General features: G+C 40.6%; 1 protein-coding gene and 1 pseudogene across 7 annotated transcripts in view; both read right to left on the bottom strand.

The window, feature by feature from the left end:
• The window catches only part of LOC126076584 (probable small intestine urate exporter), a 118,431-nt gene that overhangs the window by 57,213 nt on the left and 42,022 nt on the right, over positions 1 to 19,196 (bottom strand). For 2 of the 7 annotated variants that reach the window (XM_049885230.1, XM_049885235.1), the window contains exon 1: positions 2,993 to 3,292. The exons of 1 other annotated variant lie outside the window; for it this stretch is intronic. The gene's annotated coding sequence lies outside the window, so the exon portion shown is untranslated. 4 more of the 7 variants (XM_049885228.1, XM_049885234.1, XM_049885227.1 and 1 more) reach the window with 4 other exon arrangements.
• The window catches only part of LOC126060507 (probable small intestine urate exporter), a 59,105-nt pseudogene that overhangs the window by 25,881 nt on the left and 14,028 nt on the right, over positions 1 to 19,196 (bottom strand).

Below are 19,196 nucleotides of genomic sequence, written 5' to 3'. Positions count from 1 at the left end.
AGGTAGAATATGATCAGGAACTGATGTGTTGACCTGGTACCCGAATTCACTAAATTCCTCTGTTAGTTCTAGAAGCTTTCTTGTAGATTCTTTGGAATTTTCTATACATAGGACGTAAGGAAATCTTGAAATTTCCCTTTAAGAGAAGGAGTCAGCATTGAACAGTCACCCAGCCCAAGAGTACCAATGCCAGGTCACAAGAATTCCAGCAAAAAAAAAAAAAAGACACTTCCTGCCACTGATCTCTCCTCTATTCCTCTGTCACCAGCCCTGGAAGGTTTCAAAGTCTCACTTAGAAAAAGGAGGGAGGGCAGCAGGTGAGAGTGGAAGGGGACAAGAAGCCCAACCAAATAATCTCTCCCTTCCAGGCACAAACTGGAGGAATTGCCAAAAAAAATCCTACTGTCCTTGAGCTGATTCCAACTCACAGCAACCCTGTGAGACAGAGTGGAACTGCCATACAGGGTTTCCAAAGCTGTAAGTCTTTACAGAAGTAGACTGCCACATCTTTCTTCCACGAAGCGGTTGGTGGGTTCGAACTGCAGACCTTTCAGTTAGCATCCAAGTGCTTTAGCCACTGCACCACCAGAGCTCCTTTTGGAGGAGGTGAGAAGCTTTGATTTGAGATAAATTTTGGAGTTTTGTAAATTCCATTGGACTAGACCTATTGATTATAAGATGAGCTCATTTAGAAACTGAAAATAACCAGCTGACTTTTTACTATGTGAAAATGATCAGAGAGGTTATGAGGCTGCACGAATATACAGGGAAGTGAGGGTGAGGTAGGGGTTGCTGGTAAAATAGAATTACTTTCCACTTGCTCTATGAAGTGTTCCTTCTATTATTGTAAAGGCAAATATCCATCTGATTCATTGGTGATACTGTTTTTAACAACAAATGGAAACATTGCATAATGTTTGTGTTGATTAGTGGCTTATGTTGATAGGTGATTAATTAACAGACAAGCTGCCTCATTTATATCATTCAAAAGTACACACTAGATGACAGAGACCTCCACTCCATATCAGAAGTCAGAAATGAACTGAAAGTTTAATTGAAATCCAAACCAATGCTCGTTGATGAAATAGAGTGACTCTGGTAACTGAAAAGAAACTGGGAAAATGAAGAGACTGAATATTCTGCAGACAAAAATAATTTGATTATCTTTTCTGTCCTTGCCTTAGGGCAATTAATAGAATAAAATGATTGTATCAGTCACAAGAATTGAAGGCACAGTGTTTGGGTGAAATATTTCCCAGACCATTTTAACTACACAGACCCTTGTAGCGTGCCAATGAGTTCACTTAGCGCTAGTTCATTCATTTATTCAGTCATTATTTGATGACATTAGCTACGAAGAAAAAAAAAGAGGAACAGTAAGAGTGACAAAGTAACCACAATCATGAGCAGTTGCCTAGCCTAACTACTTTACCTAGTTTGACTTCGTCTGAGAAGGATATAGTTAAGCTGAAATGTGAACCTAGAGAAGGAAGCAGCTCTGGAAAAGAGCATTCTGGGAAAAGGAGTCAGGAAGGTTGAGATTTTTTTTTTTTTTTGAAGATAGAAAGTAGTAAAATGTGTGCAGTGCAGAGTGAAAGATAAGAACAAGAATAGGAATGCGATCAAAGGAGTGAACAGATATTACCTCATTTAGGACCCAGTCGACCTTTGGCTGCTATGTGGTATACAACCTCTAAGGACAAGACTGGGAACTAAGAGGCTTGTATTGCAGTTGCCTGTGTAAGAAGACATTGTGGTTGGATTACGCTGGTTGTGGTGAAAAAGACCAGATTTGGGATCTATTTTGGAGATAGAGCCAATAAGCCTTGCTAATGAAGCAGATATGAAGATAAAAGAAAGAAGGGAATCATGGAAGCCTTCTAGGTTTTTGACTTGAGTTAAGGAATGAACGATGTTGCCCTCAGTGGAGATAAGGTGATGAGGAGAGAAGGAGCAGATTTATAGAGTAAAAACGAGAGTTTTCTTTTGGACATTTTGGGTCTGAGGTACATGTTAGACCAAGAAGGGAAGATTACCAAGTTGGCATTACATTTATGAACCTGTACCCTGGACAGAAGGCCTAGGAGAAAATAAAAAATTCAAAAGTCATCAGCCTCATCTGTTTATTTGGAGGGTGGCCAAATAAGCAAGAACCAGCAAAGAAATGGGGCCAATCATTCATATATCAGTTTCTCTTGCCAAGACTCTTTCTGTGTCTGTTCCCTTTGGTTGAACATCTATTCTACTAGTCACCAGTTTACTGTACAAAGAGACTTAAGGTGCTCTGCAAAGCTAGTAACAGCTTAACTGTCATCTCTACCTGGTCTCTGCACTGAAGATTTTTTTCCATATGAGAAACAGCTCAGGGCTCTCATTCATAGCTCCCAAGTAAAAGTTGTCTGCCCCCAATTCTTCACCTCATTTACTGCTTCCCAAAGCCATGCAGAATTATTTTGTTTTATTATCCCCATTTAAGATCAGGGAAAATTTACAGGTCTGGTTTGTTTTGATCAATTTGATTTTTCTGCCCTGATGAAAATCTTCCTCTGCCAAAATTCACCATTTACATTTGTTGGCTCAGCATAGATTGGATAAGCACTTAAAAAAAAAAAAAATTGGTAAAGCCCATAAGACAAGCTGAATATACGGACCTTAAACTGGAGATGATCCAGTCTATTTCCAATATCTGGGTGATACTAACCGTGACAAGTATACTTTTAAATGGCTCATTAACCACCCGATCCCTCCGATTATCTAGACTCTCCCTCTGCAGCTATCCTGTTGGAGGCATTTCATTCCCCAGATAGTAGGGACCTTATTTCTTTTAGGACAAGGCAACGTCCTCTCACTTTTCACAATCCCCTCAGGAAACAGGAGTTCTCTTTCCCACACCCACAATCACAAAACAGTAAATTCAGCTGCTCTCTGAGGGGAAAGACAGACATCCCCACATCTCAAAAGAAGAACAGTAAGCGAAAAGATGACAGCTAACCTGAGGGAGAAGTGCAGGGTCCTCATTCCTTTCTCATAAATTTCTCTGAAATTTTTGCAGTTTTCTGATCCCCAGGTGGTAAATGAGATGATGGCATTAGGGAAAAAGTTTGAAGGTAAATCTGATAGTTAAACTGGCCAAAAACCTCAGAGGCCTCTTTGATTTTGAACTTTCCCTCAGTACTTAACATTCATTCCACCAGCATGTCCTGTCAGATTTACCTTCAAACTTTTTCCCAGATACTATTATTTTTCATTTCCTACACTCCTAATGCCATCATCTATCACATGGGTAAATAATACAGACCTTTGTAGATGTCCCACTGTTTCCACTCTCTGTCTCTTTCAGGCCATCCACACGTAGCAGGCAGAATGTTCAGGATGTAAATATGATCATGTCACTTCCTGTTTTAAAAATCCCCTAAAGCCTTCCTAGCAAATTTAAGATTTTTAAGTATTTTAATGCATGTGTGTCATTTCTTCACAATTCCTCTTTAAAGTTCTGTAAGTAAGAGCCAATAACTAGTTTGTATTCTGCTAGAGGATTCTCAGTGAGCTGCAGCATGGACAATGAAGCCACAATATTGAGTTCTAGCCTTGGTATCTTCCACTCGCTCACTTAGTATCAGAGTCTTTTAAGGCTTATCTCTTAAATCAAATGATCTCTCCAACTCTCACCATCTCCACTCCCTCATGTCAGCGGCCATCACTCTCTCCTAGACTGCACAGTTGCCTCCTATTCCTATTTATTCTTCTCGTGCAGCCAGAGACACCTTTGAAAAATAGAACCCTGTTTAGGTCTCCTCCCACTAAAACAGGACCCATTGCTTCTAAGAAAATACAGATGAGCCCATTGGGCCCACAGTGCCCTATGTGTTCTTGCCGTCAAATACTTCTACATACTACTCACAAACCATGTCTTTACTCTCTCTACTGTCTTTACTCTCTATACTCTTTCCACACTTGTTTGCTTCTTTCTGACACCAAACATTTGCTTGTGCTATTCCCTCTTTCCAGAATGTTCTTTCCACCTACTTCCTGAATCAGTTTACTGTTGTCCTTCAGATCTCATCTCAACTGAAGCTCTGTAATGGCGGTCCTCTCTCACCCCTCCAGACCAGTGCATATATCTTTATCATTCACTCTCATAATCTGACATTATCATGAGCCATTTTGTTTTCCACAGTTGTCATTTCACATTTGTTTCTGTGATACTTTTGTTAAAATCATCTGCCCTATCAAGATGTTGAGCTCCCTGAGGCTACATTTGACATTGGTCTCTGCCTTGCCTGATGATATGTGTTCATTAGTGTTCAGTTTAATAATTGAATGTTTTTGTTCACCTTCCTGGTCCCCATGATACCCATACAGGAGCTCAATGAAGGCAGACACACCATACACAATCTCTCAACATCTGCTGTGAGGACAAACCAACACAGATCTTGCATGCATGACCTGGTAGGCAAGACAGGTGAACTTTGAATAAGGCCCAATGAATGGTGAGTAGGCTTCCAAAGTCAGAGGAGCAGAGGAAGGACATTCAAGATGGCTGTGACAGCACAAACAAATCTTTGAGGGGATAAGACAGAAACAGGGCAATGTCTTTTTACTAAGATGCAGGAGATCTGAAGAGATCCACAAAGCAGATGTTGGTCAGAGACCAGTAGAGTCATAAAGAAGGCAGCCACAAAAAAGGTAGACTTCAGGAAATGCCCGATCCCTACAGGTATTATGGAGGCAGCTGTGATTCCAAAGACAGGAGCCATAAACAGCAAGTTGTCAGATACAGTTGAAGTCTACTCTGCTCTCCCCACATTAATTATAGTATGTTCATTCCTCTTATTTGAATGGATACATATTTACTGTCCTTTCTCCCTTGGCATGTTTCCATCAAGTATCCTGTCTATGCCGAGCCTCAGAATGGCCCTGCATTTCTCCCCACTTGTGAGGATGACTTCGTCTGCTTTGGTCACTCGGCCCAGGACCGCAGGTTTTATACATGATGGTTTCTATCCTGTCAGGACTTCTTTTCTTGACAGGTTTGAAGGTTAATTCAGGGCAATATTCTGGGAACTTTTCCAGCTTCAATTGGTCCAGTAAGCCTGGATTCTTTAAGAATGTGAAGTTCTGTTCCACATTTTTCTCCCTTTCTATCAGGATCTATCTATTGTATCCCTGATCAGAATGTTCGGTAGTAGTAGCTGGGCACCACGTAGTTCTTCTTGTCTCAAGACAGAGAAGGCAGTAGTTCATGGGCATAGTTAGTCCTACTCTGGCTCCTTCTCTGATTCTTGGGTTTCTACTTTTCTCTTTCGTTCAGGATGAATACAGACTAATAATTGTACCTTAGATGGCTGCTCCTAAGCTTTTAAGATCCTAGACACTACTCAGTGAGGATTTTTGAAACTACCCTATTTAAAATGGAAACTTTATCTACTTTTATGTGCCCTATTCCCTTATTCCCTTAGCACTTACCACAAACCAATATACCATATGTTCTGCTTATTTCATTCATTTTCTAGTGGTTTCCTTCTTATAATATAGACTTCATAAGGGTAAGAATTTTTGTTTATTTTATTCCCTTAAACAGTGTTTGGTACATGCTAACGTTCAATACTTATTCGTTGAATTAATGAATGGATAGACAGATAAATGGAAGGAGAGGTAAGGTCAGTTTGAGAATTTCCATATAAACAACTATTTCCTGACTGTTACTCGGTGGCTGGAAGGGGATCGAAGCTTCAAAAAAGGGAAGGCACTTGATGACATAAAGATGACACTGTCTACATTATTCACCATTCATTTTCTTGATTTACTGGTGGAATATCACAGGAAACTTAAAGAATTACATTCATGTGATTGCTATACACATCTTTTTACATGTAAAGGCTATATGAATAGGGTTCTTATTCTTAGCTCGAGCCATCAACTGATTTTTTTTTTTTTTTTGACAACTAGATGCAGCTTCTAGTGTAGAAAGTCTCTATAAATATAAAAACACCATATAAGGCATACTGGTCAGAGGAGATTCTGCTCTAACCATTCATGGGTATAAATGTGAGATGCAGGCTGCTCCTTCTCTCTCTTTTTCACTCAGCATCTCACTCATTTACTCTGTCAATATTTTATGGCTTCTTATGTGGGGTGACCAATAAGTCCTGAATCTTCTGAGGCTTTAACATTGATAGTGCTTCTTCCCAGGAATCCCCTCAGTGTGGGGAAAACCAGAATGGTTGGTCACTCTTTTCTATAGGAGAAATGCCAAGGTTATTGCTAAGAAAGTTGATGTTTACCATGAGAGGTTCATCTTACAAGAACTCAGAAAACATAAACTCATAAAATTGAGCACTCCTTCTCTCTCTGCACCCTGAGCATGGGTAACGTCTTCTGGATGGCCTCTATAAAGCCTACACATACGCTTTGAGTTTTTTCTTAAGAATATTGTCATATGTTGATTAAAAAAAAAAAAAAAACCATTGCCGTCAAGTCAATTCCAACTCATAGCAACCCTGTTGGACAGAGTAAAACTGCCCCACAGAGTTTCCAAGAAGCACCTGGTGGATTTGAACTGCCACTCTTTTAGTTAGGAGACATAGGTCTTAACCACTATGCCATGATATAATGTAAAAATATTATATCAACATATGACCTTACCTGACTGATGAAAAATCCAGCCGTGGTGGGAGAAATGGCTCCAGCTATGAATGCAAAGACACTTAACAATTCCTTGAGAAAACCAGCTACCTGTGAGAGGGAGAGAAAGATTCTCATGTGAGCAAAGGGTTTATCTCAACTGGTCTATGCTTATATCTGGAGATGCCTGGAGTTGTGCTGACCCTTGGACAAACTTGAATGAAATGGACTGAGTAGTGACTAATAAAGTCCTATGCTAGAGTCTGAGACTTCCAAGGGGCAACATGTACCAACTTCTCAACATTGCTTATAGAAAATGAACAGATTGATGGTTTGCACCTGGTTTGTACATTCTCTTGGTTTCTGCTATTGAGCCTGATCTTGCAGCCTTGTTTTGGGTACAAAAGACCATCGTTAGCTGAGATGATGGCTGCCCTGAGACCCAGGTACCTCCGAGAAATCTTGGCAGTTCACTCTCCGAAGATGAAGTATGTCCTGTGTGACTGAATGGACATAGGGAGCCACATGTAAAATTCTCATTCATCTCTGATTTTCACCTCTACTTTTTTTCTCCTGCTGTAAAGTATCCTTTGCCTTCTTAAAGCTGTAAGTGAGCATACCCTGCGGAGTCTCATGGGTCCTTTTAATTATCTAACTCCATGTAGTTACTGCATTTCTCAACAGAGAGATTTGTGGGAGCCTTCCCCGGCTGAGCTGAGATCGCAGCACTTTAATCCTATAAGCCGCTGACCGCTCTTGCTTCCACTTGGAGAATCTAAATTTTATGACCAGCTTTATGTCTCTTCCAGGAAGTAATTAAATGTAGGGATGGTGCTGACATTTCCTGTGATCTCTTTCTCGAGTCACATTTTATGTGTATGTCAGAGCAGGTTTAGGGAATCTTGAACTGAACTGAGCTTCTGTGAAGATGAGGCAAAGGGCCCTCTACCAAGAAGCAATATCCAAGATAATAAGAAAGGCTCCTGAGAAACAGTAACTGTAGATGGCAGGAGACAGCATCAAGATGGCTATGGTGGTACTGGCGCTGGATCTGACCCAGTGCCAGGACACCATGAGCATGGATGGGAGGAGAACTCCTGGGGGAAGAATGGACACAGGTGGCTTCTCTGAGTGTTCCACATTCACCCCTGTGACTGGCTGGCCCCTTACCTACTGCTGTGAAGAGTTTCCTTAAGGTGCTAAGTTTGAGAATTTTTCTGGAAAGGAGAAAATCTGCCAACAGACCTCTGAGGATAATACAGATGAAGCAAAGGCAGGACAGACAAGATCACACACTGAGGAACTCACTCCCCTCATCATGAAACAAACTGATGCTGGAACCAATTGTCTACATCTGTGACTTTTCTCCGTATATTCATCACTATTCAGACAAATCACTGTTATTGGATTGAGCCAATATAACTTTGACACCTGGAGAAAAATATGCATATGACTCATTTTGTAGAAAAGGACTACTGCAGTATTCATATATAGAGATCACCTGGAAATAGATATTAAAAAGACCAAAAACAAGTAAAAAATAGGCAAAGGATTTCAACAATTTACAGAAAAGAAAAATAAGTGTTTACTAAATATATTACAAGGTACTCAATCTTACTTATAATACAAAAAAAATTATATAATAACAGGAATATAAAATAAAAGTACAGTGAGATATCATTTTTCATGGAACAAATTTGCAAAATTCCAAACATTTTCAGAATATTCTGTGGTGTAACTGTAGGGAAACAAGTACTCTCAATAATTTTTAGAGCCCTATGGAGGGCATTATGAATCAAATTGTGTCTAGCAAACAGATATGTGGAAGTCCTAACCCCTGTGCTTGTAAATATGACTCTGATTTGAAATAGGGTGTTTCTTTTGTTATGTTAGAGAGGTCACATCAAGGAAGAGGGATCCCAAACCTAATCCCTTCTGAGTGATCTTATAAAATGAGAAAACAGACTTGGAGAGACACACATAGGGGAAGCCACATGCCAGTGAAGGTATGGGTACGAGCACCAAGGACCTTATTATTCCTGGGAGTACAGAGAAGGAAAGACCCTCCCCTGGAACCAATGCCCTGATTTGGACTTCTAGCCTCCAAAACTGCGACACAATCAGTTCTGTTCTTTAATGTCACCCACTTACAGTATTTTTTATCATAGCAGGACTAGGTAACTAAGACGGGGGGAAATTTGACAATACTACATAAAATGTTCATATTGTATATGCCCTTTGACTCACCAACCTGAAATGCAGAAATTTACAGAAATAGTTTCACAAATGTAAAATTCCAAATGAACAAGTTTTTCTCAGCAGCATTGCTCAAAAGAATAAAAACAACCCAAATATTGCTCCATTAGAAAGTTCTAATGTATTGATTATGAAACATTTCCAATGTACTTTAAGTTTCAAAAAACTGACAAATAAAACAAAGCAGCATATACAGTATACAATGTTTTATGTAAAATAAGGTGGGAAAATAAGAATGTGCATTTAGGTATGCTGGAGTTAAAAAAAAAATGTAAGAATAAATTTTTAAAAATTAGTTACGTGTTACCTAGGCAGTCTGGGAACAGAGGTAGGAGCAAGAATTTTCAATTTATGTTTTTATATAGTTCTTAAAATGTTGAAGTTTCTTATTAGATTAGGTCCCTGGGTGAAACAAATGGTTTGGTGCTCAGCTACTAATCTAAAGGTTGTTGGTTTGAACTCACCCAGGGGTACTATAGAAGAAAGGCCTGGCTATCTTCTTCTATAAAGATGCCAAGAAAACCCTATAGAGAAGTTCTACTCTCAAGCACGTGAGGTTGCAATGAGTTGGAATGGACTCAATAGCAACAGATTGGTATTTTTGGTTAATAGATCAGCAATTCAAACTCTGAATTAAAATTCTATCAAAAACCATGCAAGTGAACTTTTAGTCTCAACGAAAAGGAGACCATCCGTTGTTGTATGGAATCCAAACAATGCAGAGTTTAGCTATCACCTGGCCCAAGTTGTTCATTTCACAGACGGCTAAAACAAGGCCATCAACTTTGTGTGACTCAATGCAGAAGTACCAGGAGAGCATGGGGTGCTCTACCATCTGGTTCCACCTTGTCTTTCCACTCATATCCCATCCTGTCCTTCCTCATTTTTGGCCTCTGAGGGTAGGGAGGCCTCCAAACTTCACATCAGAAGCAAATCATTCCTAACAGCCAGCCTCAGAATGTCTACCTTTCAGGACTGACATCCTGCTTTTCTGGATCTCCTGTCCCCTCATTCTCTGGCTTGAAGATTCTGATTTCGCTGCCTATGTCAGGCCACCCTCCTTTGATAAGACCCATATCCACTCCCTCCTTGGGCTTCTGCATCAGTATTTCCAGCCTGCTTGCATCCTGACTCTGCCTTCTCCCCAGACTCTGACCACTAAGAGGGCAGCTCCTTTTTGGCCACTTAGTACCTTTTCTCCAAAGGAGTCAAGTCACTATGAGAAGGCTACTTTTTGAGTGCAAAGAGTGAGAATATATAAGTAATCCCACAGCTTGTGAGTTGCCACTAATAGGCCATCGCCCTAGTGCACTCTTCCCCATTTTGTGACATACACCCACCAGGCATGAAAAGGCTCCTCTAAGACATCAGAGCATCCATTCATTTGCAAAAATTCAGCGAACTGTTCACATATGTACACTTTTCTGTTTATATATACCTTAAAACAATGTTAATTTATCTACCAGTTTAAGCATGAATCCTGACTGGGACTTAATGTCCTGTTATTAATGCCGTATTCAGCATTTCTTGTTTAAGCTTTGTCATCACAGTCTTCTAGAAGGCAAGATTTGTTTTGTTAACTCTTTATTGCATATGTTACCAGCAGAGTGCCTCCTTTAACAAATATTGAATAGATATAAATTTTTTGCATAGGTTCCTTAAACATATGAAATTCTATAAATACCAAGCTGACATAGACCCTTACCATCCTTCCTCAATAAGCAAAAAGTGACATTGAGATCAATCAGAATTAAAGTTAACTAGGTTGCATTACTTACATGCGAGTCCTTGGGCTCAAACACCTGATTTTGTGACCATGGAAGAGACATAGCATTACGTAATGAAACATTCAAGCAGAAGAACACAAGGAGCTTTCCCTGAACTTACCTCTCTGAGGTTGACTTGAAGTATAAAGTTGATGTATGTTGGTGTGTGTGCCGTCAAGATATAAAAACACCAAGATTGACAGAAATAGGAGACTAAAATGGTCCAGAAGGGTAGGGATTTGATCATAGCCTTAACTGGAAGAGACAAACCTAGAGAAAAATCCTGGAAGAAATCACTTATCAATATCCACTCAACCAGAGCAGGAGTTCTCTCCACTATACTCCTTACAGTAGAGACACCTATGCAGACATAGCAAGAAATGACAGGGAGGTCCTTAATGTACCTGTTGGGACACTGCACACATGATGTGTGTCTTCTTACCCTTGCTGATGAAGGGATGATTCATGGGGTCATTATAAATGAGAGGGGACCAAAGAAGAGAATAGAGAGCCAATTCCACCTAAAAATTGAGGATCCAGTGAGCACTGCATTGAAGTTCTTTCATTTTGATTCTTCCCAGAGATGAACACAGTACTTAACAGAATGACTGGCCCAGATTTTCTGCTCCTTACTGCATATAAACACTTCCATTGCCCTATCATAGGTGGAGAGTATGTTCCCACCTCTTGATATTGTACTTTGCTGTGTGACATGCTTTTGACAATGACATAGAACCACTGGGAGCCTAAAACTTGTGTGTGTTTTTCCTTGTCTTTTTGGGTGGCTATTTGGATGGGAAGAACATACTCCAGTTAACCTACTGTCCATGGAAGATGAGAGACACAGATTGCAGAGCTGCCCAGATACCCCACTGAACTATGACAATAAATAATTATTGTTTTGCACCACTGAGTTTTGGGAGGTTTGGTAATGCACCATTATTCAGGCTATAGCTAACTCTTAAAGGTACTTTACCCTTTGTTTGCAAATGACCTCACTGGTTAAAGGCCAGTTAGCATCTCTCACTCTACCTGTGTTTTCATCATTAAATCTCTCCATCACACTCTCCTACCTGTCTAAAAGTACTTAACAGTTAACAGCTCATTATATTGTGCAACTGCTTACTCAGACAACTTCAAGACACGAGCTGAAGTGAATCCTCAGCAAAGAAATTTCCTCTAATAATATATCTCATTAATTGTTAATAATATATCTTACATTATAATAATACAAGAATTTTCTCATATATATATATGTTACAGTGATGGGGAACTCAAACTTATGAGGATTGAGTGGTGTGATGTTTAAGCTTGTGTGTCAACTTGTCAGGGCCATGATTCTCAGTGGTTTGCCGGTTATGTAATGATGTAGCTTGGCAGTTATGTAATGATGTATTTTGGCAGTTATGTAATGATGTAGTCATCCTCAATGATATGATCAGCCAGTCAGTTGTAAGGGGAGTTTCCTCAGGAGTGTGACTTGCATCCAATATACAAGTGGACATTCTGGCAAAGCTTGCTTGTTCTGCATCCTGCATTCAGCTTGTCATCATATGACTTCCAGTTTTTGGGACTTGAATTAATGGCTGTCTTAGACTGGGTTCTCTAGAGAAGTAAAGCCAGTGAAACAGTAGTTATGTTAGAATTGGGTTTTGTAATTTTCCACTGACTTTAATCATAGGGCATGGTAGTACTAAGAGATGTCCTAAGTGATCCCCTGTATTCCAGACATACTCTTCTTTACCTCCATTAAAAACAACAATAAAAACAACAACAACAACAAAAAACCTGTTGCCATCAAGGTGATTCCAACTCATTGTGACCCTACAGGACAGAGTAGAACTGCCCCACAGTGTTTCCAAGGAATGCCTGGTGGATTAGAACTGCTGACCATTTGGTTAGCACTTGTAGCACTTAACCACTACACCATCAAGATTTCCTCCAACATGTAATATCAATCTGATTTCCTCTTGGTAATCAGGATAAATCACACAAGCCAGTACAGTAACTCCCTTCTTTGCCTGTTGATGCAGAGGCATGAGGACCCCAAAGTGGCCAGGTGGCATTCTTAACTTCCAGTTTAATACAATCAGTGTTGTATCTCCTGGTGGGAGCATTCTTCCCTTTGGAACTAAGACCTCTATACCACAGAGCATAGTATCACAGGGACAGGAAGCAAAAATTTTGTAAATGGGTTCCTAGGGGTAATAGTAAGTGTTGCCACTTCCATTTTCACCCCTTGATTCCTGGACTCATGAATTCAGGCTATGGGAAAATAGCACCATATATTGTAAACTGGTTTGGAGCATATACAGCCTCCTGTACAACATTGCCCCAACCCTGCAAGGTATTGCCACCTAGTTGGTGCCATAATTGTGTATTTAGAGGGCCATTCTACCATTCTATCAAGCCAGCTGCTTCAGGATGATGGGAAACATGGTAAGACCAGTGAATTCCACGAGCATGGGCCCACTACCACACTTCATTTGCTGTGAAATGAGTCCCTTGATCTGAGGCAATGTTGTGTGGGTTACCGTGACAATGGATAAGGCATTCTGTAAGTTCACAGATGGTAGTTTTGGCAGAAGCATTGCATGCAGGGAAGGTAAATCCATATCCAGAATAAATGTCTATTCCAGTAAGAACAAAATGCTGCCCTTGCCATGATGAAAGTTGTCCACTGTAATCAACCTGTCACCTTGTTGCTGACTGATCACCTTGAGGAACGGTGCCATTTTGGGGACTTAGTATTAGTCTCTGCTGTTGGCAGATTGGGCACTTAGCAGTGACTGTACCCAAGTTGGCTTTGGTGAGTGGAAGTCCATGTTGCTGAGCCCATGCATAACCCCAGTGGCCACTTTGTTCACGAGTTGGGCAATGACAGGAGTGGCTGGGGAAAGAGGATGATTGGCTTCCACTGAACATGTTATCCTATCCACTTGATTCTTAAAATCATCTTCTGCTGAGATCACCCTTTGGTGAGCATTTACATGAGACACAAATATCTTCAGTGTTTGCCCATTCAGAGTGGTCTATCCATATAACTTTTCCCCATATCTCCTTGTCATCAATTTTCCAATCATGTTCCTTCCAAGTCCCTGACGTCCCATCAAACCATTGGCCACAGCCCATGAGTCAGTACACAGTCGCATGTCTGGCCACTTCTCCTTCTAAGCAAAGTGAACAACCAGGTGCACTGCTGGAAGCTCTGCCCATTGGGAGGATTTCCCTTCACCATTGTCTTTCAGAGAGGCCCCAGAAAGGAGTTGCAGTGTTGCCGCTGTCTACTTAAGAGTGGTACCAGCATATTACACAGAACCATCTGTAAACTAGGCAGAAGTTGTCTCTTCCTCAGACAACTGAACATAAGGAACTCCCCATAAGGCCATAGGTGCAGACTGGGAGAGGGCAGATAATGTGACAGGAGTGGAGACCATGGGCATTTAGGCCACTTCCTCACGCAACTTGTGACTTCAGGTCCTGCTCAGGCTCTATCTCATATATACCACTTCCATTTAACGATGGAGTACTGCTGTGTATATCTGGCTTTATGACACCCTGGGTCAGACAACATTCAGTTCGTGATGGGCAGCTCACACTGCAAGGAGACTTGGAGGCCCATGGTTAAGCATTCATTCTTTACTAAGGCTCAGTAGCAAGCCAAAAACTGTTTCTCAAAAGGAGAGTAGTTATCTGCAGAGGATGGCAAGGCTTTGCTCCATAATCCTAAGGGTCTGTGTTGTGATTCAACAATGAAGCCAAAACCCAAACCCATTGCCATCGAGTTGATTCTGACTCACAGTGATCATACAGGACAGAGTAGAACTGTCCTATAGGGTTTCTAAAAAGCACATGATGGATTTGAGCTGGCCACGTTTTGGTGAGCAGCTGAGCTCTTATCTACTGAGTCACCAGGGTGACAATTCAACAATAGGGGCCTGATAAAAACTCCAAACAGCATCTCTACCTGCCACGGACATTACAGATACCATTGGATCATCCGTATCATATGGTCCAAGTGACAGAGTGGCTTGCACAGCAGCCTGAACCTGTTGCAGAGCCTGCTTTGGTCTGGGCTCCATTCAAAACTAGCAGCTTTTCAAGTCACTTGATAAATAGACTGATGTAACACACCTGAATGAGGGATATGTTGCCTCCAAATTTCAAAGAGACTTACCAGACATTGTGTCTCCTTTTTAGTTTGGGGAGGAGCCAGATGCAATACTTGTCCTTCACTTTAGAAGGAATAGCTCAACGTGCCCTACACGCTGAAACCCCTAGAAATTTCACTGAGGTGGAAGGTGGCTGAATTTTTGTCAGATGAATTTCTCACTCTCTAACATGCAAATAGGAGTCTTGGTGGCATAGTGTAGGTGATGAGGATGTGTTCTGTGAACATTCAGCATTGTCTTGTAAGGCATCTACCTCAGGCGATGCCCCAGACAATGACTCAAAGACTCTTGAGACACAGCTGGGTTAATCTCAAAGATGGGGATGGAGGGGCTATTGGTTTTACTGGAGAGGATGGCTTACCATACAAAAATGGAGTAATCTCTTCAGATAGGAGTGAGAGGGCTCATTCTGTTGGCAGGAGTGGTTCAATGGAATTTAGGAGCTCATTGTCCCCAGCTTCCTTATTATCTGTCCATATGTCCCCATCCCAAGTTTCAATATCTCATTTCTTCCCAATCAATGCCCTCACCTTAACTTCAGGCACCACCAAATCAACTGGCATATAATTCAGCCACTCTTACAGTAAGACTTTGGGTTTGATTTTTGACGATATCAGCTCTGTTACTACAAGAAATAAGGCTTTCTTTCAAGACACATGTGGAAACTTTGAGGTCATTTATACAGCACTTGAGCTTTGACTCTGAAGCCATGAGCTCATCTCTTTCTTTCACCACTTCATTTAGCGGAAGCAGGACTGTCTTAGTTATCTAGTGCTGCTGTAACAGAAATACCACAAGTGGATGGCTTTAACAAAGAGAAATTTATTCTCTCACAGTCTAATAGGCTACAAGTCCAAATCCAGGGCGCCAACTCCAGGGGAAGGCTTTCTCTCTGTTGGCTCTGGGGGAGGTCCTTGTCATCAATATTCCTCTGATCTAGGAGCTCCTCAGGTGCAGGGACCCCAGGTCCAAAGGATGTGCTCTGCTCCCTGCACTGCTTTCTTGGTGGTATGAGGTCCCCATGTCTCTCTGCTCACTTCTCTCTTTTATATCTCAAAGGAGATTGGCTCAAGACACAACCCAATTTTGTAGATTGAGTCCTGCCTCATTAACATAACTGCCACTAATCCCATCTCATTGACATCATAGAGATAGGATTTACAACACATAGGGAAATCACATTAGGTGACAAATGGTGGACAATCACACAATACTGGGAATCATGGCCCAGCCAAATTGACAGATATTTTTGGGGACACAATTCAGTCCATGACAAGGACCAACCAACCAGCTTCCTTATACTTCTCATTTTGACGAAATTGTGGAAAAGTATCAAACATGCAATCACTCAGAGCCTCACTTTTCACCAATACCTCATCTATTGGTGGTGATTTTTTTGTGTATTTCTATTGCCACCTCATGCCATGGATTAGCAGTGCCCTCTTTACTACTGGACACAGAGTCAACAACATATTTAAGACTAACCAAACTTGAGAACTAATTTAGAAAACTCATCCTTACAGTTTTGTTTCTGTAGAACCACTTTCGGTACCAATGCCTTAGGCTGGGTTTTCTAGAGAAGCAAAACCAGTGAAGCATGTAAATAAGTATACATAGAGGTTTATATCAAGGAAATGGCTCACATGGTTGAAGAGGCTGGAAAGCGCCAAGTCCATGGATCAAGCTAGAGACTTCTCCTGATTCATGTAGCTTCAGGGTCTGTTGAAACAAGATCGGTAGGTCAGGCAGCAGGTCTCTGGTTCACAGGCAGCAGAGGCTGACGTATCCCAAGATCAACAGGTGAGCTGCTGGCTCAAGTCCCAAGAACCAGAGGTCAGATGAACAGGAGTGAGCTGCATGATCGAGAACGAGCAAATGCCAACAAGCTTTGCCAGAAAGTTCTCCTATATTGGATGCAGGCTACACTCCCAAGGAAAATCCCTTTCAATTGATTGGCTGCCCATAACATATCTCATCATGGAGGTAATTACATTATATCGGATCTCATTTTGGGGATGATTGCACCATTACATAGCTACCAAACTACATCATAACTGCCAAACCACTAAAGATCATGGCCCAGCAAAGTTGACACAGAACCTTAACCATCACATCGGCCTTCCATATTGCCTGCCTATCTTGGGATTCATCAACTTCCACAGCCTGTGAGCCAGCAGCCTACCATCTGACTTGAAGATTTTGGGTTTGTTAGCCCCTGCAGCTATGTGAGTCAGGAGAAACCGTCAGCCTGATGCCTGACCCACAAACTTGGAGTTTGCAGCCATTTCCTTGAGATAAATCTGTGTGTGTGTGTGTATGTGTATGTATATATATATGTATGTATATACACACACACTTCACTTGTTTTACTTCTCTTGATAACTCAGTCTCAGACAAGTGGAGATATTGCTGATCTTAAATTTTCATTTTAGAATCTTAAGAAAGTGTAAAGAGTTCTCATCCTCAATTGTTGGCATGATGTTCACACATTTATTCATAAATGCCACTAAGCAGTCATCATACAGCAGGCATTATGCTAAATTTTGAAAATATAAGGCTATAAACACACAATTATGCCATCAAGGAATTTAAATCTAAGAAGGAAGGGATAGATACGAAAAATTATCAGTTAGAGGATTTTAGTACTCATTCAACAAATTTTTAGTAAAGTCTTATTATGTATATACTCAAAACACAGTAAGCATCTCCTGAATGCTATTTCTCACCTGCCATTTGGAAGTTTTCGTGGCAAAGACTTTGAAGGTAGGTGTGCTATAGTAATCATTTTATACATTTTTTTTCTGGTGGATATATTGACCTGGTGTTATAGGAACGCTGGGTGTAAGAGAGCTATTCACTATTGAAAACACTAGCAAGACTTACTAAACTGACATAGGTCCTCACCATCCTTCGCCAGAAACCAGCAAGTCACAGTGAGATATTGATGACTTAGGCAATTTGCAGATGGGATTTCAAACAGAGGATATTTCCAAATTAAACAGATAAGAACCATAGCTGAGCTCAATTGGAAGGATTCCAACCAGGGCTGGATAAAGGTAAGATTGTAAAGTAGTACAATATTGCCTCAGAAACACTCCATTTGTCTTTGAAAAATTTCTGTAGCAACTCTCTGGGTATTATGCTCACTTCTGAGCTAGACATGGGCCTACACCATCCTACAGCTTCTAATGATATATTCTCCAAGTCCTACAATCAGTATTTTATCTCATTTTGAAAACATTCCTACCAAATTCTGGTTGTTGTAATAATTGGAGAAATTAAAAGAAGGTATTACATGAATCAGCATGATTTAAAATATGATGCCTCCAAGATAATACTTTCCATACCTTACGAAAGAAAATACTCTGTGTCTTTGTGGGTTCAATTTTGAAGCAGAAAATATTGTTATAATGCCCTTAAAATTATAAGACTTATTCTAGCTGGGCACTCAGGCTACTGAAACTTAAATGTCCTTTTGGAAGCCAGCAAGATTAATTAATCACTACATGATTAACTCTGAACATTATCAACATTGGTTATATAAACATATCTAATAGGTTTTGATTAACCATGGCTAACTTCCTTCAAAAAAATATTATGCACCCCAGCATTCTCTGCCATCAAATAAAAATCTGAGATTTGATATAGAAGATATAGAAAAGATAAAGAAGATATAAGGTCATCCTATGGTCTGGCAGAGGAGACCACCATCAGCAAAGATGATGAAGGATCCCAGCATTATTGCTGAACACAAGATGTGAGCATCTTCTAGGTGAGACATCGGGGCTCGGAAACTTGTGTGCTTACTATTAAGTGACCCTTTAATAAACCTGTGTTGCATAGTTATTACAAGTATGAGCTTTAATCCAGAATACCTAGGTTCAATTCCTACTTCTTCATTCAGTAGTTGTTTCATCTTGGACAAGTTATTGATCCCCTTGTGTCTCAATTACCTTATGTGTAAAATGGGAATAATTATAGGTAGCTGACTACTAGGATTCTTTTGAGTCTAAATGAAATAACATGTGCAAAGCATATTATGTGTAAACAAATAACATATATGTGTAACATATACATGTATAAACAAAAAAATAAGCCTTCGGTTATGATGAAGAAAGACAGTATAGGATAGTGGCTCACAGCAAGGACTATGTTGACAGAGGAACCCTGGTGGCACAGTGGTTAAGAGCTCGGCTGCTAACGAAGAGGTAGTTAGTTCAAACCTACCAGCTGTTCCCTGGAAATCCTACAGTGCAGTTCTACTCTGTCCTATAGGGTTTCTTTGAGTCCGAGTTGACTCAATGGTAACAGGTTTTTTTTTTTTTTAATGGAGACAGAGCAGTTGAGGTGCAAGGTTTGGTTCCATTGATACGCCACT

The sequence above is a fragment of the Elephas maximus genome, chromosome 1 (assembly GCF_024166365.1).
Source record: "Elephas maximus indicus isolate mEleMax1 chromosome 1, mEleMax1 primary haplotype, whole genome shotgun sequence".
Taxonomy (NCBI): domain Eukaryota; kingdom Metazoa; phylum Chordata; class Mammalia; order Proboscidea; family Elephantidae; genus Elephas; species Elephas maximus.
Note: the sequence above shows the minus strand (reverse complement) of the source record. Positions and strands in the feature narration are given on the sequence as shown.